The sequence below is a fragment of the Heteronotia binoei genome, chromosome 10, assembly GCF_032191835.1.
Source record: "Heteronotia binoei isolate CCM8104 ecotype False Entrance Well chromosome 10, APGP_CSIRO_Hbin_v1, whole genome shotgun sequence".
Taxonomy (NCBI): Eukaryota; Metazoa; Chordata; class Lepidosauria; order Squamata; family Gekkonidae; genus Heteronotia; species Heteronotia binoei.
In genome coordinates, this window is record NC_083232.1 from 97,475,850 (window position 1) to 97,499,019 (window position 23,170).

The window sequence follows — 23,170 nt, forward strand, 5'->3', positions numbered from 1 at the left end:
TATGATGACATTGTATACACTGGTTTTAATTATAAGGATTGAAGCACATGTATTATTATTGTTGTTGTTTTAAGCAGTACTGTTCGTAGCAGTATTTTTTGCTTGCATTCTCGCTGAAACCCTTCTGCCATGGTTATCTACTGAAAATGAGCAGAAAGGCTTGGAAATGGCATGCAGATGTGTGGAAAAGCTGATCTGCTGTTGTATGAGAATTCCTCCTGCGCTATAAGATGATTTTGTGCTGCTCAGTCATTTCTTTTCCAAAGTCAGCTGGAAATTCATCTGTGGGAAGGGTAGGGTGGGAACCCTAGGAAAATCTCTCTTTCCTTCCAGATTCAGCAACAGAACAAAGTTTGAGTCCAGTGGCACCTTTAAGGTCAACAAACCAGAATTAAACGTTGTTGGTCCTAAAAGGTAACACTGGGCTCAAACTCTGTTCTTTTTCTTGAGAGCCAGTTTGGTGTAGTGGTTAAGTGTGCAGACTCTTATCTGGGAGAACCGGGTTTGATTCCCCACTCCTCCACTTGCACCTGCTGGAATGGCCTTGGGTCAGCCATAGCTCTGGAAGAGGTTGTCCTTGAAAGGGCAGCTGCTGTGAGAGCCCTCTCCAGCCCCACCCACCTCACAGGGCGTCTGTTGTGGGGAGGAAGGGAAAGGAGATTGTGAGCCGCTCTGAGACTCTTTGGAGTGGAGGGCGGGATATAAATCCAATATCTTCTTTTACCTCACAGGGTGTCTGTTGTGGGGGAGGAAGAGAAAGGAGATTGTGAGCCCCTCTGAGACTCTTCAGAGTGGAGGGCGGGATATAAATCCAATATCTTCATCTACCTCACAGGGTGTCTGTTGTGGGGGAGGAAGGGAAAGGAGATTGTGAGCCCCTCTGAGACTCTCCGGAGTGGAGGGCGGGATATAAATCCAATATCTTCATCTACCTCACAGGGTGTCTGTTGTGGGGGAGGAAGGGAAAGGAGATTGTGAGCCGCTCTGAGACTCTCCGGAGTGGAGGGCGGGATGTAAATCCAATATCTTCATCTACCTCACAGGGTGTCTGTTGTGGGGGAGGAAGGGAAAGGAGATTGTGAGCCGCTCTGAGACTCTTCAGAGTGGAGGGCGGGATATAAATCCAATATCTTCTTCATCTTCTTCCTTCTGGTGATGGTAATTTCTGGTAATTCATGTTGACCGCTTGTGGGGTTTTCAAGGCAAGAGACATCCAGAGGTGGTTTGCCATTGCCTGCCTCTGCATAGCAAACCAGGACTTCCTTGGTCCCATTCAAGTACTAACTAGGTCCAACCCTGCTTAGCTTTCAAAATCTGATGAGACTGGGTTAGCCTGGACCATCTAGGTCAGGGCTACCGTAAAGTTTTGTACTCCAAACAGAATCAGAGGGCATTCTAGAACTGCTGGCCTTCCATTTGTCTAGAAGGCACTGCCAACTTCTTCACTGACTTCCCTTCTCCTCCTCTTAGACTGCACCACCATAGCAGGGGACCCCCAAAACATACAAAACTGAACAGGACACCCCACCAGAGAGTGTGATACTCTCAAGCACAGATGGGAAAAAAGCAGTTTGCAAAAAAACCAGAAACCCCTAAACCTGAAGGAGTAACAATTGCAGCACTGAAAACACAGAAATACAGGATTATTACATCAAGAGTTCCTCCCTCCTGCCCTCCCCCCACATACCTAAAATCCAGAAAATGGCAATGTATTTGCCATTTATGGGCTTAACAAAATGCCTTGTGCCCCTAACAGGCAGAAAGCTGTTCTAGAACCTTTGGGACATTCCAGAGAACCATCTCCATAGGCAGAGAACCAGGTGAGATCACAAAGTCTAACTGAACGAGTTGGTACCTTCGGGAGCACCCATCTATCAAATGCAATGTCTCTAGAGGCAAAATGAGTCCATTACCAAGTGTTCTGCGAGTGTGGAAACTGAAACCCATATGGCAGCCCTACAAATCCCTAATGGACCCCCAAAGCTGTAAACAAAGAAGCTCCCTAAAGTAGTAAGTAGGTCTTGCACACTGAGGCTGCTTGTTCCCAGGAGCCTCCAGGAAAGTGTGGCTTTTGGATGCCTCTTTCCCACAGAGCCTTCCCAGAAGGAAGGAAACAGCGTTCAATGACCTATGGGCTACTGTACTGTCCCTTATGAACCCACCTGGCCATTATAGCCATCATCAGAGGCACTGATTCAGGTGCCCCCACCTTCTCATAGGGTTGCCCGATCCAACTCAGAAAATATCTGGGGATTTTGAGGGTAGACTTTCTCATTCCCTAAAATAAATAAATAAAAATACAGCAGTGCAGTTTCCCTGAATACAGACTTCATTTCCTCGTCCCCCAGCAGCTACACTTCCACTAAATGAAAGTGAACACACACACTCTCGCAAAGCAGCCAAAATCAACACAATTAACAAGCAATCACTCCCATTTTTGTGATATCACTGGGGCAATTTACTCACGGGAGTTGCTGAATATAACCATCTGCTGTATTTCCACCATCTTCTTCAGACTAATAGGAAAATGAAAGAACAGCCTAGGGGGTGAAGTTTTCCTCCAAACAAACAGAGGGACTGAGAGCACTGTGGCTCTGTCTGCTTGCCCTACCCCCTACAGCTTTCCTCTTGCCAGATTTAAAGGCACACACACACATTCAGAAACACAAACAATTGAAGCCTCTTCTAAACCTGCTGAGGTTTGAAGGCACATTGTGACTGTTGGGGTGGGGCTCCCCCCCCCCCCCTGGCCAGCTGGCTGGCGGCAGGGAAGAACCTGAAAAACTGAGGGATTCCCCACACAGACCTGGAAACTGACAAGCCTTCTTTCTAAGGTCAGATGAGTGGCAACCCAAGAGAGGCCCTTCTTGGTCATGGCACCAAAGATGTGGAATTCTCTCCCCAGGGAGATTCATGTCCCCTTCCATTGCCATCTTCTGCAAGTGGGTGAAGGTCTTTCTGTTTCATTTGGCATTCCCGCAGCCATCTCTCTTTCCTACCAATGTTTTAATTGCTGTTTTTATGTCTTTGTCCTGATCTCGTTGGATCTTGGAAGCCAAGCAGGGTTGGCCCTGGCTCCTTTCTGGATGGGAGAGCACCAAGGAAGCCCAGGGTTGCTACGCAGAGGCAGGCATCTCTTGCCCTGAAAATCCTCCAGGGTTGCAAGGAGCCAGCTGCAACTCGATGGCAAAACAAACTAGGGTTCCCAAATCCCCCGCTAGGCCTGGAGACTCCAGATTTGGAGCCTCCTCCCCCCGCTGGCCATAAAAGGGAAAGCGGGGGGAGGGGAGGGAGGAGAACGGCAGCCAGAGCTCTTCCGTTTTCTCAGGCTGCTTCCCGCCCCCAGTCAGCTGGCCGGTGAAGGGAGGGGAGCCCAGCCATGCCCCCAAAGGACCATGTGCCTTTGCACCTCCGGAGGTGAGTGAGTTCTGTCCCCTGCATCAGATTTCCCAGAAACGGGGGGGGGGGGGAGGGGGTGGAGAGGGAAACGTCTTCTCATAGGGTATAATGGGGAATTGATCTGGAGGTTTCGGGGGCTCTGGGGGAGCTGTTTTTTGAGGTAGAGGCACCAAATTTTCAATATAGTATCTAGTGCCTCTCCCCAAAGTATCCCCCAAATTTCAAAACGATTGGACCAGGGGGTCCAATTCTATGAGCCCCAAAAGAAGGTGCCCTTATCCTTCATTATTTCCTATGGAAGGAAGACATTTAAAAAGGTGTGCTGTCCCTTTAAATGTGATGGCCAGAACTCTCTTGGAGTTCAGTTATGCTTGTCACACTCTTGTTCCTGGCTCCGCCCCAATGTCTCCTGGTCCACCTCCAAAGTCTCCTGGCTCCACCCCCAAAGTCCCCAGATATTTCTTGAATTGGACTTGGCAACCCTAAAACAAACTGAACAAAAATGTATTTTTATTATGTATATCTTAAAATGTCAGCTGCCTTGTTGGCCCTGGTGAGGGCAGAAAGGCAGGATACAAAATAATAAGCCCAGACAGAGCCTGAGGCCCTTCCAGTCAGCTAGTTTATGACAGCACTATTTCCGAGGAAAAACTGGCTGTGGAGAGGAGCTCCGCCTTCAGCGGCCTGTGGAAAACAAAGCTGACTTCTGCCACAAAGGAAAGTTCTGGAATACTGTTTGAGACCCAACGTGGTATTGTGGGGGAGAGTGTCAGAGTCAAACTAGGGCAGATTCAAATCCTCCCTCTGTAGCGTTGCCTAATCCAATTCAAGAAATATCTGGGGACTTTGGGGGTGGAGCCAGGAGCAAGGGTGCGACAAGCATAACAACTCCAAAGGGAGTTCTAGGCTAGCCATCACATTTAAAGGGACCGCACACCTTTTTAAAAGCCTTTCTTCCAGAGGAAATAATGGACAGGGGCACCTTCTTTTGGGGCTCATAGAACTGGATCCCCTGGTCCAATCTTTTTGAAACTTGTGGGGTATTTTGGGGAGAGGCACTGGCTGATATACAGAAAATGTGATGCCCCTATCTTAAAAAAAACAGCCCCCCCCCCAGAGCCCCAGATACCCACAGATCAATTCTCCATTATTTCCTATGGGAATAACTCTCCATAGGGGATAATAGAGCTTGCAGCAGACATTTCCCTCCCCTCCCCACTTTCTGATGACCCTGAAGTGGGGGGGGGGCTCCAAACTGGAGGATCCCCTGTCCCCACCTGGGGATTGGCAACCCTATCCCTCTGCCGTGGAAGCTCACTGGGTGACTTCAGGCCCATCCATACACCCTTGGCCTAACCTTCCTCACAGGGTCGTTGTGAGGCCAAACTGAGGAGCAATTCTAGACCCAACTGGGGAGAAAGGTTGGGTTTAAGTGCAGTAAATACACAGGCACAGGAGCATACTGTCTTTATGAAAAATGGGCTATTCAAGGTAGGCAGTTAGTACCCCAAGCATTCAGCTCCCAAGAAACCAGTCTTAAACATGAGTTCCTAAAAGGGAAGTTTAGCCGGTGGTTCAGGCCTGTAAGGAGCAGGGAACCGGTTAGGACTGCTCCCCTGAAGGACCAGAAGGTACAAGGGAAACTGCAATTGAACTATTTCTTTAAACCCAGAATGCTGAGGGCAGCTTTCACACAGACAATCTTCATGTAACGCTGTCCTTCACTGTCCCTCATTTAGCGCCAGTAGTAATGTATGGCTGTGAGAGTTGGACCATAAGGAAGGCTGAGCACAGAAGAATAGATGCTTTTGAGCTGTGGTGCTGGAGAAGAATCTTGAGAGTCCCTTGAAAGATCAAATCAGCAAGAAGATCAAATCAGTCAGTCCTATGGGAAATCAACCCAGACTGTTCCCTGGAAGGTCAGAGGCTGAAGCTGAAGCTCAAATACTCTGGCCACCAAATGAGAAGGGAGCACTCCCTGGAGAAGACCCTGATGCTGGGAAAGGCAGAAGGCAAAAGAAGAAGGGGACGGCGAAAGATGAGATGGCTGGACAGCATTCCTGATGTAACAAACACGAATTTGAGCAGACTTCGGAGAATGGCGGAAGACAGGAGGGCCTGGCGTGACTTTGTCCATGGGGTCGCAAAGAGTCAGACTTGACTGTGCGACTGAACAACAACAACACAGGATGAGCTACTGAGTAGGTGGTGGGCATTAAGGACCTCCAGGTAAGAACTGCTTTTGGCAGTCCAGAACCTTCTTCAGAGCTTATGGCAGCTCAAGGAAACTTTCAGTCAACAAAATCTTACAACCGTCCTGCAAGATAGCTAGGCCCATAATCCAGCTACCATCCCAAACATACCAAGCGATCCATTGTATACAGCCAGGCTCTATGCTACAGCCGCATTTGCTCCAGTCCTGCTGACAGAGATTCTCACCTGAGGGATCTACAACAAACCTTTTTGGAACTAAAGTACCCACCTAATGAAGTCAGGAAACAGATTAACAAAGACAGAATGATACCCAGAGAAAACCTGTTACAAGACAAACCCAAAAAATACAATAACAGAACACCACTAGTGGTCACACACAACTCTCAACTGAAAACAGTTCAATGTATCATCAACAATTTACAACCTCCATTGAATAGTGGCAGCTCTCTTTCAAAAGTACTGGGGGGTAAACCTTTTATTGCACACAGACAGTCCCCTGATCTCAAACAACTCCTCACCCACAACAATACAACATCTCATCTGAGCATGGACACTGGTACCAGAGCTTGCAATAAACCCAAGTGCCCACTTTGCTGCCACATACACCCAGACAACACAATCACTGGACCTAACAGCATTAACTACACCGTCTCAGGCTCATTCACTTGCTCATCTTCCAACATTATATATGCCATTAAATGCCAACAATGCCCTTCAGTTCTCTACATAGGGCAAACAGGACAAACCCTCCACCAAAGTTTAAATGGACACAAATCTGACATCAGGAATTACAGAACTGAGAAACCTGTCGGGGAACACTTTAACCTTCCAGAGCATTCAATGGGTGACCTCAAAGTAGCTGTTTGAGGAACTTCAAAAACAGAATGGAGAGAGAAATTGCTGAATTACAAATTATTATGAAACTTGGAACAAACACCTCCCCAGGACTGAACAGGGATATTGGTTTTTTATCTCATCACAGATGCTAAATCCACTTTCACCAATACTATATATCCACAGTATTCCAATGTATTTCTCTTTTAGGATAGTGTATCAGAATAATGCTTTTGTATTGACATACTCAGACTAAGGATATTGGCTGTTTATCTCATTACATATATTAAACCCATCTTCTACTATATTTTAATGTATTTTTTCCTAAAAGAAAACTAGAATGATGTATACATTTATGTTACATGTTAAAAGGTAAATTAGTTGGACAGGAAAAACTTCTGGGAAAGAAATGCCTTCTTTTTGACGCAGGGTTATTAGCAATAGCATAATTAACAGGCATTCTCACATTCTGACATGTTACTGTTTTATGGTTTCCCACGCTAATGCAACCCAGATCAAAGGTTTTCTGAATTTGTTAATTTTACTATTCTGCTATTGGTTTTTAACTTTGTACCACTTGGCATTCCAAACCCCACCAGCTATATGTGGCTCTGCTTACTGTACCTCATTCCTCGTCTGAAGAAGTGTGCATGCACACAGGAAAGCTTACGTTCCGAATAACGCTAAGTTGGTCTTAAAAGTGCAATTGACTCCTATTTTGTTCTACTACTTCAGACCAACACGGCTGTCTATTTGGATCTATCTATATTGTACTGTGTTATGATGCTGTTTTAACTGTATTTTATTGGTTTTATTGTATTGTATTTGCTTGGTTTATCTGTGTGTAATCCGCCCTGAGCCCATTTGGGAAAGAGCGGAATATAAATTAACCTAAATAAACAAACAAACAAACAAATAAATAAATAATAAATGTCAAATACCGACACTACTGCTACCACTAGGAGTAGAACTGGCATCAACTCTAATTGAACAGAGAACCCTCGGACAAAAGCCCTCATAGATCTTCCTTTACTTCAGAAAGTGGCCATCTTGTAAACAATGCCAAAGATATCTCTGATATGCTCCAATGGGCAGAGCATGGAGTTTTCTACATATCCAAGAGGAACTGGACAATAACGCGAGGCTGTTAATCTGAGCAGAGACGTAGGGAAGAAAAAACCCGGAATTCTCTGTACGTACAGTGATTTGGAAGTAACTTCAGTCATGCCAATGTCAATATGACTCCATCAGTCAGAAAAAAAATTGTGTCGAACAATAGCGTCTTTGCTCATGGATGTCTTTCACAATCGCTGTCGCCCACTGCATTCTCAGGTCCTCCTTGTGACATATGATGCTAAATATTCTAGATTTTAATTCAGACTTACTTTGTTCATGCTGGCATTTTTAAAACTGAAGCCCTCTTCACTTCTTTCTTTTTCTTTTTTTTAAAATGCTGGTCCTACATCTATCAGAAAGCACAGTTCGGCACCCCCCCCCCCCATCCTGTCACACACCATCTTTTTTAAAAAAACACCCCTCATTAACTAAATGGACAGCATAAACCTTAGCCTCTCAGCTCAACCTTATCTCCTCAGGATTTACCGCTTAATCCTAAAACCCAAGTGACCCATTTCCCCTTCTCCTGTTGATTTTTTCTTATTGACAGCAACAGGGGCAGGAAAAAAAAATCTCCTTAGATCAAAATATCTAAGAAGCAAACCTTAAGGCAATCATAATTGATTACCACAGCCTTATATTTTGAATCATTTGTTTTGTCAGGTCTAAAGTGATCTTCTAGGATAGCAGCCTTAGCCAATAACACTGAAAATGTGCATCTTGATGCCACGACACTGTGTTTTGTATGTCCTGTTGACTGTACATGGATGCGCCTTTCCCAGTTCTGAGCTTTGTCATGAATATTGGTTTATTTATTTTTTTAACAAACCAAATCCATTGCAGTTTCCTTTCATAGGGAGTGCATTTGGGTTTCTCCCTGCTGTCATTCTCAAGATAACCGAAGATTTTTCCTTCACACTCCCCAAACTGCATATAATAGAGGTTATGAGTCTCAAACTTCCACCATTCTAGTATCTGCTTTATTGTTTAGTTTTATTTGAATTAAACTGTCACATTGCTAACTTCTTGTCTACTGTTTTGAAAAGCGTTAGCTACACATTTTTCACACAAATAAATAATGCCATTGCAAAATGCTGCACTTTTTCTTAAAGATTAAAAGCTTAATGTTAACAAGGAGCGCAATTTTCATTTTACAGCCTGCAACAACTGCTTTTGTTAATCAGCAGAAATAATGAAGTTTTCTGAAGGCTGTCCAACCCTCTTAGCCAGAAGTCAACATGCTCTTCTAACAGTTTCACACGAGGTGTTTTCTACTTGGGCCTTCCACCTCCTCAGCTGATAAAACTTCTCTTATTAATAACAAGTATCCCGTTGCTTTTTTTTCTGGGCATGCAGCATCTGTCTGGCACCACACAGACCAATTCTCCAAATAGAGAGATCTTTCTGCCTGTGGAGTGCACTCTAAGTAGATCTAAGCAGATAGCTATTTCTCCCTCCAAGCTTTAGTAAGAGAAACCTAGTTGTCTACCACTTCACCTGCGTCCCCAGCTGATTACACCTTGAGAGCATCACTCATCTCTGAGAGAGGACAACAATCCCTCAGAAAGAAGGAGTTTTTCCATGACCCGTCCTTCTTGAATCCTACTGTCCTGTTCCTTTTAAAGCTGTTGGCATCAGTGTAGGACACAGGCTGTTGATGGCTTTTTGTGACGTTAAAGTTCAGCTAATTTTTGTCAGTGGTCATCAACCGTGCTTTAAAATATCCAACAACACCGAAAAGGACAATAGCTTACCAAAACATTATCTCAATTTTGTCTCATTAAAAAAAAAAATCAAACTTTCCAACAGCTAAACAAAAAGCAGTTATACAATATAGGGGGGACATACACGGAGAGAATGTCACAACGGGATTTCTTTACAGAAGCCAACAAAAATTATTATATACTAACACTATTGAGATGGCTGGCATGAAAATACTATTCCCATGACAAATGCATACCACAACATGCCGCTGAGTTTTGCTGTTTACACAGCTTTGGGTCATTTTTGTTTTTGGTCCTTTTTAGTTATTTTTGACACACTGATGTGAAGAGTAATGCCAGTTTTACAAAAAGTCAAACTGTTTTGAGGCTTTACTGCTGCACAATAAAACACGTGGAACTCGAATTACATATCTAGGGGTGTAAGATGTTCCATTGCTCTATTTTGAAATCAGTTCATTTTCTCTCTTATCCCCACAAAAGACAAAAAAAATCACTCTTCGCCGCAAGAGGCCAACACGGACTGAATGCAGAACATAATATTTTTGTATGGTCTCAATTAATTACTCTCAGCATTCTACCGTTAAGGATACAACAATCTTCAATTTTGATATATTTATTTCCCTCATTGATTTTGCCCCAGAACCGAACCCAAACAAATGGCTACCATATAAGTCAAACTTATTATTTATGGGCTGGTAATTTCCAGTTTTGTTTCTGTCTCTTTGACTCTAATTAGCTCTTCATGGCAACTAAACCCCCCCCCCCCCCTTTCTATATGTAATGGTTGAGGAAATTCTGTTTCACTGTTTCTATAGAAGCGTGCTTGCACACAAAAGCTTCTACCGTGAATAACATTTTGTTGGTCTTAAAGGTACCACAGGACTCAAACTTTTTTCTGCTGCTTCTACATGATGACCCACTTGAATCTATAACATTTTTATAATTAGAGATGAGAGAAACGTCACATTTTTCTTGTCCCAAATGGCTGGCTATTGCTGCTTTAAAATCGCCTTCACATTCTGATTTGTGTTCATCTTTTCGTTAACCATGGAGAATTTCTTTTTTTTAAAAAACGATGTCAAATACTTGAAATAGTTTTAAACAAAGGAGATTACAAAAATCAGTAAAACAGTGGTGTGTTTTCTTTTACTTTTATCGTGTTTTAAATTTAAATTTTCAGCATCCTACATTAAGCATTAAGGAACCAACAACAGATATTATTTTTTAGGTGACGTAATAAGAGATCAGGAATTTTCCATCTTTAAGCTACACTCAGAAGAAAACGTAATTAGCAGGATCAGAAGTTAAAGCCTCTATAAATTCTGTTTTTTAAAAGATACACACTTATACTGACCCTGCTAGTATTAAACGCACACTTGAAGTTATATTGCAGCAACATGTTAAGGTGAAAACCAACTACATTAAAGTACACAGATCGTAGTAATATAAAATATTCTCACAATACGTAAAGAACATACATTCTGCCAAGATATATTATACTAACTTGGTTAACAGTTGCAGTCTCTCTTACTGCCAAAATCCACAAACCCAGAGATTATTTTTTAAAAATGCCATCCATTTTGAACAAGTTTTATTAGACGAGACAGTTTTTAATCTGGATGCATTTTTTTTTTCTGAAAGAGATGAAGATAATCCCCATTTAACGCCAAAAAAGTAAAACTCTCCTGTGGGCGCTACCACTTCCAGCTTCCCATCTCCTCCTGACGGCAGCACCCCGACTTCTTTACTTTCAAATCACATAAGAGCTCATGAAAAGCTTTCTTTCTTCCGACTTGGACGGGTGTTAACATTTTAAGGAGCCTTACAAATGGGGCGAAACGGAGCCTTCAAATCCTCACGCAAAACAGCGAAGCGAGGAGTTACTCACCTCAGCAAAAGCACCACATCTCGGATGACAGCTCCTAACACATATTTGAAGGCAGCCCTGGCCCCACAAAGACTGCTCACAATCATGAAAAACCCCAATCGCTCTTCTAGCGACTGGAAACCCTCGGCAAGAGCACCACTGCCTCAGCATGAGGCTGCCCAGTAGCTGGCAGCAGTGCCAGAGACTCAGAGGCGCAACATCACAGAGAGGAGACTCCTGCAATTTCCAGACTTGTGGCTGGGAGCCAATGTCATCGGTGTGCCTCAACCACCACCCTAGCCCACAGAGCAGATGTGCTGACAAAACCCTGGGCGACACAACCACCCAAACTGGATGCATTGAGACTGACCTGGCAGGAGAATCCCGGAGCCTGTCCCGTCATGCAAAATGCTCCCCGTGGAGATTCCCCCCCTGAGCCAACGTTGGCCCTCTTGTCCTGTGGAAGTTGGGGAACTGCTGGGATGCTGTGGACTCTCTGCTTCGTTCCTTGGGTGGTGGAAAGATGGCCGGGTTAGTCCTGAGCCCTGCTGGAATGAGGGAAAAGCTGTGCACCGGCTCCTTCCCCACCCCCACCCGGTTTAGCCCCCAGCAGATAAGCCAGAATTCGGCAGCATGAGTTCACAGCCCCCCCAATCATTTCAATTAGTGCCACATGAGAGGAGAGGAGCTCATGCCTCAAATCTGCTTAAGAAGGGGGAGGGGCAGGGGCAGCCACAGGGCAGGGCAGTCGCCTTTGCTATAAATATGGCTAAACAAAGGCTCTTGTCGAGGGCCTGGAATGTCACATCCTCCGGCAATTGAGCTGTAAGAGCTCAAGAGAGATGTGGACCCTGGAGAGAGGGAAGGGGGCGGGCGGGGACTCTGAAAAAGAGAACCGACCCCACGCAGAGGACCTGTCAGCTCCCTCCCAGAAGGCGCCCAGGATGGATTAGCAGGCCCTAATTAGGCTCCTTTGCAAAGGTTGCTGTCGAAAGGGACACCTCTCCACCAAAGGGAGCCCTGTTGATACAGAGATGGAGGCCGGTGACCGCCTCGGTCCATCTGCAACAGTGGAAAAGAGCAAGCGTCCGCCAGCACCTCAAAGACTATCTGCGGCAGTCACGGCTCACTTCTTCAGGTACGAGATATCTAAGGAAGCGAGCGATGACTCAGGGAAGTTCATCGCCTGCCACGAATTTTGTGAAGCTGATACATGATGATACATAAAAGATTGAGCTTTCGCTAATCGGCACCGAACCCTCTGCCACGGTGCCCAGATTTGCACGGCGGCTGTCATGCTGCTAACAGCTACTTTTTAAAAATAAAGCCAAACCATGATTGAGATTTTTCTTTTGAAAAGGGTATTTTCAGAGGTCCTACACTGTTCCATCTGTTTCTTTCCAAATCCTCCCTTTTCTGAGAAACCTCACTTAATCATTCTTCTCCCCCCCCCCCCCGCCCAATCATCTTCATCTTCAAGCACGACAAAACCTAAATAAATGCAACTGCTTTCACTCTCATCCATCACCAGGTACTACTCTTGTTGACATTCTTTTCCTTCTAAAGACACCGATTCATATATCAGTCATGGCAGGGCTTTTTTTTGCAGCACGAACTCCTTTGCATACTAGGTCACACCCCCCCTGATGTAGCCAATGATGGAGCTTACAGTAGGTCCTCTACTAAGAGCCCTGTAAGGCCTTGGAGGATTGGCTACACCAGGGGGCATGGCCTAACACGCAAAGGGGTTCTTGCTACAAAAAAAAGCTCTTGAGTAATGGGGGGAAGGGGGACAGCGTTCAGTCATGTGAGAACGAGTCACCAAGAGTGAATGCAGTGGTGCAGCGGTTAGAGTGTCGGATTGGTATATAGGAGACCCAGGTTCAATTCCCATCCCTGTTCATGCCATGGAAGCTGGCTGGCTGACCTTGGGCCAGTCACACCGGGTTGTTGGGATGATAAAATGGAGGAGAGGAGAATAGGGTAAGCCACTTTTGGTCCCCCTTGGGGAGAAAGACGGGGTATAAACTGAATAAATAAATACATTTCAATGCCCACTCTTGGATATGTGAAAGCAGCGGTCCCCAACCTTTTTGACACCAGGGACCAGTTTGTGGAAGACAATTTTTCCAGGGACCAGGGTGGTGGTGGTGGGGGGGGGGGGGAATGGTTTTGGGATGATACAATTGTGCACTTTATTTCCATTAGTTTGGCATGGTGGTTAAGTGTGCAGACTCTTATCTGGGAGAAACGGGTTTGATTTCCCACTCCTCCACTTGCAGCTGCTGGAATGGCCTTGGGTCAGCCACAGCTCTTGCAGGAGTTGTCCTTGAAAGGGCAGCTTCTGGGAGAGCTCTCTCAGTCCCACCCATCTCACAGGGGATCTGCTGTGGGAGAGGAAGGTAAAGGAGATTGTGAGCTGCTCTGAGACTCTGATATTTGGAGCAGAGGGCAGGATATAAATCCAGTGTCTTCTTCTTATCATTATTATTACTGCATTCTAATATATAATGAAATAACTATAACGGCCTGGTTGCTAACAGGCTACAGACAGGTACCGGTCCATAGCCCAGGGGTGGGAACTCCTGTGTTAAAGACCTGAGTTGCAGATATACATATAAAATGTATATCTTATCTGAAACACAGGAAGGAGGTGGGATGACTCCAGGAAGCTCTGCCGACGTGGCCACCCTGCCCCTTCCCACGTTTTCCTCTTGACTGCCAGTCCTCTGAAGTCCTTTCTGCTTGTGGTGTCCTCTGAAGCGCCATGTGCGTTTTAATGATGCTAAACCATCAGTATCAATAAGGTGCCACAGCCTGCACAGCAGAAGTGTGTCTAAATTAATTTTTTTACCACACTTTGACCCAAACTTAGTACTCACATAGGCTTCCCAAACCTCCCGCTCTGGCGGGAGACTTCTGGGTTCCCAGCTTCATCTCCCGCTCTCCAAAAATTGGGAAGCGGGGGGTGGGGGGGTGGAGGGGGGGAGAACATACCTGGAGGCTTCATGCTGTTACCTCCTGAGCAGTTTGTAAAATGCCTGCTCCTTTAACGCTGGGCAGGAAGGAGGAAACAGGAAGGGCTTCGCTTCGGAGAACGGCCCCTCCCTTTCTTTGCTTTAGTTTTCACAGCAGGCAGAGGGAAGAAGACTCGGTAAGTATTTGTGTGTGAGAGAGAGGGAGGGGGGATTCCCTGGTATGGAGGCCCTTCCCCCCCCCTTTAGAAAGCGTGGGGGGGGGGTGAGGGAAATGTCTACTAGGCACTCTATTATTCCCTATGGAGAACAATTCTCATAGGGAAAAATAGGGAATTGATCCGTGGGTATTGGGGGCTCTGGGGGGGGCAATTTTTTGAGGTAGAGGCACCAGATTCTTAGTATAGCATCTAGTGCCTCTCCCCAAAATACCCCCCAAGTTTCAAAACGATTGGACCAGAGGGTCCAATTCTATGAGCCCCAAAAGACAGTGCCCCTATCCTTAATTATTTCCTATGGAAGAAAGGCGTTTAAAAAGGTGAGCTGTCCCTTTAAATGTGATGGCCAGAACTCCCTTGGAGTTCAATTATGCTTGTCACATCCTTGTTCATGGCTCCACCCCCAATGTCTCCTGGCCCCACCCCCAAAGTCTCCTGGCTCCGCCCCCAAAGTCCCCAGATTTTTCTTTAATTGGACTTGGCAACCCTATACTCACATCTTGTATTTGTATGCTAATCTACTGCAATTAACAGATTTTACCAGCCACCTTAATCCAATCTCAGCTATAATCACCCAGTTACTTATGCATTTTGACTAACTAGCTCTTCCTGGCAACTAAACTAAACCCCCCCCCCCCCCACCACCACCACCTATTCATGATGGTTGAGGACAGTTTGCTTCACTGTTTGGAGAAACTTCTGGTGGATGCAAGTCCATCTATCTCTAGCTAAATTCTGCCATTACCTTGTGAAGTTCCATACTAAGAAACAAGAAATTGTAGGTTTTGTATGACCTGTTTGAATTTTAGGTTATAAACGATTTTATATATTATGATTTAAAGGATTTTATATTAATTTGAACTGATTCTGGATTTTAAAATTGGTTAAATTATATTTTAGTTATCCCCGACCTGTATAGGTGTGGAAGAGTTTTATGTATTTTATGTAGTTTAGGAAGGTTTTTACATGATGTGTTATAGTTTTTATATTGGTCTATGACCGTAATAAAAAGTTCATTCATTCACTCTAACTGAAGAATCGTGAGTGCGCACGAAAGCTTATATGCCGAATTAAGCTTTGTTGGTCTTCAAGGTGCCCTGGACTCAAACTTTGTTCTGCCGCTTCAGATCAACACAGCTACCCACCTGAATCATTTCTACATGTGTTGCTGTTACACTGTGAGGTACAACTTCACCCCCATCCTTTTCAATACTTTGATAAATGACAGGAGCTAAAATGGATACACATCTTTGACTAATCAGGAAGTTGGGCAGGCAAATGGTTGAGCAGAACACAGCGCTCTATTTCAGCAGTAACTGTGATATTGAAAATGCCTCCGCTGACACTGGGAGGTGGGGGGGGGGAAGCTTTTTCAGAAATTGGATTAAAGCCGGGGTGGGAAACCTTTTTTCTGCCAAGGGCCATATGGATATTTATAACATCATTTACAGGCCATAAAAAATTATCAACTTAAAAAACAGTGCTCCACCAAGGCAGAATGATTCAGGCCAGCAAAATTAATGCAAATAATTGTTTTTCTATTTGAAGTCATGTGGGGAGAGCCTAATTTGGCACACACACACACATACACACTCACGGCTCGCCGCCCTAGGCAAATGCCTAGGTCCAGGGCTTTTTTGTAGAAAAAGTCCAGCTGGAACTCAGTAGCATATTAGACCACATCCCCTAATATTAGCATATTAGGTCACACCCTCATTAGCATATTAGGCCACACCATCTGAGATAATCAAGTGCAAACTGAGCTGTGACAGTAACTTTTGCAGGCCCTGCAGCAATTCTGGCCGGCCAGCCAGGCCCCAGGGAGGCTGCCGTACAGTACATCTGGGCCCTGTGATCCCTGCCTGGCCCTGGGGAGGCTGCTGCACAGCACAGCTGGGTCCCACAATCCTCACTGGACAGCCAAGCCCCAGGGAGGCTGCCACATGGCAATCTATGTACCTGTCCAGCAATCCCCGGGGGCCACACCAAGTGACCTTGAGGGCTGTATACGGCCCTTGGGACGGACGTTCCCCATCCCTGGATTAAAGCTATGAGCATTAGGTTCATCTGATACCCACTTATGTCATAAACTGTTTACCCTGAGTTTGTTATTTAAGGTGTGTGCACGGGGGGTGGGGGGGATTAAAAGTACAAATGCATCTAACATTGTTTCTCTTCTACTCTGGCTGTACATTAGCAGGCTAATTAATATGCTACTCCTATCCTGGCTAGATTCCCCAAACAAGCGCCCAGTTGTCAATCAGAAAGCGTTAATTGTTAAATAGTGCGTTCGATGCATGAGGAGACTCAGGTGGAATTGATCACAGCTCTTTATTGTGATTACAGCATGGCAACAGTTAAACTAAGATTCAGGAACTGGGCCAAAAAGGCCAACTATATACACTTAAAGTTCCCATGCTAGAATGTTATTGGCTGAGTTGAACGAGCAGGGGGCTAGCCATTGGTCTGGGGAAACAGATCTGGATCCTGCTTCCCATTGTTTCAGTGTTCCCTGGCTCAGTCCTAAAGGCTCCAATGAGCCAGGTTGGAACTAGCAATCCACATTAGGCATAGTAGCGCATACACAACAATGATTTGGTAGTATCATGCCCTGTGGCACAGAGTGGTCAGCTACAGTACTGCAGTCCAAAGCTCTGCTCATGATCTGGGTTAGATCCCGGAGGAAGCTGTGTTCAGGTAGCCGGCTCCAGGTTGACTCAGCCTTCCATCCTTCCGAGGTCAGTAAAATGAGTGCCCAGCTTGCTGGCGGGAAAGTGTAGTTGGCTGGGGAAGGCAATGGCAAACCACCCTGTAGAAAGTCTGCTGTGAAAATGTCATGATGCGACGCCACTCGAGTCAGAAAGAACTGGTGCTTGCACAGGGGACTACCTTTACCTTTTTAGTATCATGCTAGTAAAGCTCTACTCAAACGTTCAAATTGTTCAGAGTCTCTCATCCAATAAAATGCCAACAAACCAAGCCAGGTAGTAGGTGCCAAAAAATAACAAGAAATGGTTTGACTGCCATTCACAAAGACATGTGCAAATATTTCACAAAATGCTTATAATACAATTGGTTTGCAGAGGCGGTCAGTTCTCTCAAACCATATCAAATTTCTTTAGCAATGCTGTACATTCAGCCATGGATAAAAGCCGCCAAATGTATTCAACAGCTATCCGAAAGCCACTGAGTCGAAAATTACATCTTTGGGCAGACAATACTCAGAGAGACCAAATGCAGTGGGGCAAACTTTGACCTCAGGCTACATCTCCAGCTATGAGCCACACGGTTCTCCATTTGCCATGTAACCTCTCCCTGCACCAAACTCCCTTCTTTCAAAAGAACCATGTGGTCATTCAATTACTTCAAAACCCCAGACCCAGCTAACAGTTCAGTTGGTGCATTTGAACAGTGTGACAATCATGGCACTTTCACCACATTTTCAGAACTGACCATGAGCCACTGAATGCTTATTTAGGACCATTCACATATTTTTTTCACAGCAGTCTTCTAAACATCCCTGCAAAGGAGACCATGCTGACCAGAATGGTATGGGCTAGCACAAAATGGTACGCATTTTTCGCACCATAAGGCGCTCCGGAGGATAGGACGCACCTTCCTCCTGGGGGACGATCCGCTGCCTCTGCCTCCGATCCGGCGCTTCCCCCGTGCCTGCCTGCCTGGCTCCATCTTCTTCAGGCAAGCGCTGGGATCGCTCCACGTGGCCCCACCGCAAACCCAGCGCTTCGCAAGCGCCGGCTGCGGAGGGGGCAGCGTGCTTCCTCCTTGCCTGTGTGCCTGGCTTCAGCTGTGATGTTTAAAGCAAGCGCTGGGATCGCTCCCTCCGCCCTCCGATCTCAGTGCTTGCTTTAAACATCACAGCCGAAGCCAGGCACACAGGCAAAGAGAAAGCACGCTGCCCTCTCCACAGCCAGGGCTCGCAAAGCGCTGGGATTGCGGAGGGGGCGGGTGCTTCCTTCTTGCCTGTGTGCCTGGCTTCAGCTGTGATGTTTAAAGCAAGCGCTGGGATCAGAAGGGGGAGGGAGCGATTCCAGCGCTTGCTTTAAACATCACAGCTGAAGCCAGGCACACGGGCAAGGAGGAAGCACGCTGCCCCCTCCGCAGCCGGCGCTTGCGAAGCGCTGGGTTTGCGGTGGGGCCACGTGGAGCGATCCCAGCGCTTGCCTGAAGAAGATGGAGCCAGGCAGGCAGGCGCGGGGGAAGCGCCGGATTGGAGGAAGAGGCAGCAGATCGCCCACCCCCACAGAAAGTACATACCTTCAGACCATAAGACGCACACACTTTTCCCCCCACCTTTTTTTTGGGGGGGGGGAGTGCGTCTTATGGTCCGAAAAATACGGTACTCAGATCTTGGAAGCTAAGCACGGTCGGCCTTGATTAGTACTTGGATGAGAGACTCCCAGTGAACCCCGGAGTTGTTACATGGAGGCAGGCAATAGCAAACCACCTCTGTTCATCCCTTGTCTTGAAAACACTAACCTAATGATGGTTGAAGAAGTGGTGGCTGAGCAACCTGAGAGATTCCTGAATGAAGGATACTGTTTCGATCCATTCCAGACTGGTTTCAGGCCTGATCATGGGGCCGAAATGGCTTTGGTTGCCCGGAGGGATGACCTGCACTGGAAGAAAAACAGCTGGAAACAGAGCTTTTTTTGTAGCAGGAACCCCTTTGCATATTAGGCCACACACCCCTGATGTAGCCAGTCCTCATGGGGCTTACAGTAGACCCTGTACTAAGAGCCCTGTAAGCTCCAGGAGGATTGGCTACATCAGGGGGGTGCAGCCTAATAAGCAAAGGAGTTCCTGCCGCAAAAAGAGCCCTGGGTGGATGGTTGGTGACCCTGTTAATTCTGCTGGACCTCTTGGCAGCTTTCGATCCCACAGATCATGGTATCCTTCTGGACTGCCTCAGCATCGGGAATGGCAAGCACTGCTCTGCTGTGGTTTTGCTACTACATTGACAGTACATTCACACTACACTAAATGATGCATTTTACATCCAGATTTTTGCTACCCTTACACAGTAAAAATCTGGATGTAAAACATATTATTTAGTGTAGTGTGAGCACACCATGAAAGCAGGTCTCCGAGTGTGTAGGGTTGGCCTGCTGCTTGACCCTTTGACTTCTGGCCTACAGATAGGCTTCCCAATCCCCAGGTCCCAGCGGGGGATCTCCCGTTTTCACAGGCTTCTCCCCGCCCCCAGCCAGCTGGCCAGCGGGGGAAGCCCCGCCCCCCACAGTCACCATGTAGTTTTAGAGCTCCTGCAGGTCCGTTTTTAAAATATGTGCCTTTAAGGCTGAGCAGGAAGCAGGAAACAGGAAGGGCTTCGGAGAATGGCCCCTCCCTTTGTTTTGCTTTCGTTTTCAGATCAAGTCAAGTTCTGCAGGAACAAGACCCGGTAAGTGTTTGTGTGTGAGAGAGAGGGAGGGGGCAGGGGATTCCCTGGTTTGGAGGCCCTCCCTCTGCTTTAGAAAGGGGGGGAGGGAAATATCTACTGGGCACTCTATTATTCCCTATGGAGAATGATTCCCATAGGGAATAATGGGGAATTGATCCACGGGTATTGGGGGCTCTGGGAAAGGTATGTTTGGAGATAGAGGCACCAAATTTTCAGTATAGCATCTAGTGCCTCTCCCCAAAATACCCCCCAAGTTTCAAAAAGATTGGACCAGGGGGTCCAATTCTATGAGCCCCAAAAATGGTGCCCCTATCCTTCATTATTTCCTATGGAAAAAAGGCATTTAAAAAGGCGTGCTGTCCCTTTAAATGTGATGGCCAGAACTCCCTTGGAGTTCAATTATGCTTGTCACACCCTTGTTCCTGGCTCCACCCCCAAAGTCTCCTGGCTCCGCCCCAAAGTCCCCAGATACTTTTTGAATTGGACTTAGCAACCCTACCTACGGAGTCCCACAAGACTCCATCTTGTTCCCCAGGCTACATAAAGTCAATGGGCGAGCATATGGGAAATGTGCGCTGCATTACCACCAACATGCGAATGACACTCAGCTCTATCTTGCTCTTCCAGCAGATCCCGGGGAGGCTCTGGGAACTACGAACAGGCCTGGAAGCAGTTTTGGAATGGATGGGATCTAACAAACTGAAATGTAATCCTGACAAGATGGAGGCACTACTGGTGAAGGGAAGGTTCGACCCAGGGACTGGGATATCTCCTATTCTGGATGGTGTTGCACTCCTCTAAAGGAGCACGTTCATAGCTTGGGTTTGCTCCTGTACCCAGGCCTCCGACTGGATCACAAAGAGGTGGCAGCAGTGGCCAGGACTCCCTTTTACAGTAAGCCAGTTGTGGCCCTCCTAGGGCAGAAATAATCTATATGCCCTGATAACGTCTAGATTAGATGACTGCCATGTATTCTACCAATGCTACCCTTGAAGACAGTCCAGTCCCTTGAAGATAGTCCAGTCCATTTCAGAGAGCTCTGAGAGAGAGCGGATAAGAAGTGCTATACGGGTTAGGATTGGCTTTCTAAACAGCTGGGGAAATTGCTGAGGAGTCTGAGTTGTGAGATTGTGTGATTGCTGAGAATTTCTGAATTTGTGTGGTTGCTGGGGAACTGCTGTTTGTTTGTTTGGGGGGGGGGCTGTAGGTAATTGTTGCTCATTGACTGGAAGTGGCTGAGTTTCTGGGGCAGACTGAGGCCCCACCCTCTTTGCATTATTAAGCTGCACCTTGCCAGATGTGCGAGCCTTTGGCACGAGCCCAAGGGTGAGAGCTAAAGGGCTCTTGGCTGGGGGCTCTGTAAGGACCAGGAACCCGGATCCCTATTTTTCTTGTGTTCCTGATAAGGTAAGTAGAACCTATTCCTTGTGTTCCCAATAAGGTAAGTAGACCCTCCAGAAGGAGAGCCACAAAAACACAACAGGATTTAAAGGGGGACTGTATATTTTAAAAAGCTATCATGAAGGTAGAATGCCAGCAGGGGGGTGGGGGCTTTCCAGTGTTTTGCACTGTGTCACATGTATGACTATCTGTCCACAGGACAGAAGTCTTGGGTGCGTGCTCAATGCAAGGAGCTCCTGGTCCTCAGGGAATGAGTTCGCATCCTTGAGGCCGAGGTGGTGGACCTGGAGAAGCAGAAACAGTCAGTTAGGCACTCAGAGAAGACTCTCGGGGACATGTTAGATGAGCCCCACTCTGAACATGGCAGCCTCGTTGCTGCCAGGGAGCATGAGGGTCGAGAGGGGACAGGGCACTGTGCTGAGGATAAGGGGAATGCGCCCCCAGAAGGGACCTCTTCTTCATTTGGTGAGTGGATATTCTTTTGTGCCAAGGAACCATCCCTGGGCAGGGAGGGAGGGGGGGGGGGTCTTGGTAGTTGGTGATTCAATCCTTAAGCAAGTAGACAGGAAAGGAAAGGTCCCCTGTGCAAGCACCAGTCATTTCCGACTCTGGGGTGACATTGCTTTCACAACGTTTTTATGGCAGACTTTTTAACGGGGTGGTTTGCCATTGCCTTCCCCAGTCATCTACACTTTCCCCCCAGCAAGCTGGGGACTAATTTTACCGACCTCGGAAGGATGGAAGGCTGAGTCAACCTTGAGCCGACTACATGAAAACTGGCTTCTGCCGGGGTTCGAACTCAGGTCATGAGCAGAGCTTAGGACTGCAGTACTGCAGCTGTACTGACCATATGGTGACTTGCCTGCCTGGTGTGAAGGTAGCGAACATTACATGTGTTGTAGATAGGCTGATAGACAGTGCTGGGGAGGAGCCAGTGGTCGTGGTGCATATTGGAACCAATGATGTGGGGAAATGCAGCCGTGAGGTCCTGGAGGAAAAATTTAGGCTGCTAGGCAGGAAACTTAACACCAGGACCTCCAAAGTAGCCTTCTCAGAAGTGCTACCTGTTCCATGTGCAGGGCTGGAGAGACAGGCACAAATTAGAAGTCTGAGACGATGGTGTAGGGAGGAAGGGTTTAAGTTTGTTAGGCACTGTGATGCTTTCTGGAACAAGCGGGAGCTGTACGAAAGAGATGGTCTCCACTTGTCCCCAGAAGGAACCAGGCTGCTGGCGCTTAAGATCAAAAAGGTGGCAGAGCAGTTTTTAAACTCAATCTTGGGGGAAAGCCGACAGGAGATTAAATGTCTCTGGTTCAGGAGGACCATCTCAAAGAGATGAAGGGTTAGCTATTACTTTTCTACTGGGTAATGGATCAGAGTTGTCCTCTGAGATGGTAACAAACAGTATGGACTGTCTGCCAAATTCTCGAGGCAGCAGGAGGAAGGTTGCGGGACTAACTTGCCTGGGAAATTATAGATGTTTGTATACAAATGCTAGAAGTGTTTAAAGTAAAATTGGGGAGTTGGAATGTTTAGTGTTGGGGGGGAACATAGACACTGTGGGAATTTCAGAAGCTTGGTGGAATGAGGAGAATCAGCGGGGCACGGTGATTCCTGGATATAAGTTATATTGGAAGAACAGGGAGGGAAGGGTTGGAGGTGGGGTGGCTCTGTATGTCAGAGAGGGTATACAGTCCAGTAAGACTGAGGTCAGAGAATTAGATTCCCTTCTAGAAATGCTTTGGGTCGAAATAGAGGGCCCAAAAGGAAATTTAACTATGGGAATTTGTTATCACCCACCAAATCAAAAGACAGAGGACGATTATAATATGAAGGAAGGATTAAAGATAGTAGCTAAACATAAAAACTGTGTCATAATAGGTGATTTTAACTACCCGCAGATCGATTGGGTCAATATGTGTTCTGGTCGAGAGAAAGAGACTGAGTTTCTAGATGCTCTCAATGACTGTGCTATTTTGCAGATGCTCACAGAACCTACC

At 46.5% G+C, this 23,170-nt stretch overlaps 1 protein-coding gene across 2 annotated transcripts in view; it reads right to left on the bottom strand.

The window, feature by feature from the left end:
- LOC132578015 (poly(rC)-binding protein 3-like) overlaps positions 1–23,170 on the bottom strand; it is a 421,925-nt gene that overhangs the window by 129,249 nt on the left and 269,506 nt on the right. Inside the window, exon 1 of one of the 2 annotated variants that reach the window (XM_060247819.1) lies at positions 11,525–11,585. The exons of the other annotated variant lie outside the window; for it this stretch is intronic. The gene's annotated coding sequence lies outside the window, so the exon portion shown is untranslated. Of the gene's footprint in view, positions 1–11,524; positions 11,586–23,170 lie in introns of those variants that run through there. 2 annotated transcript variants of the gene reach the window in all.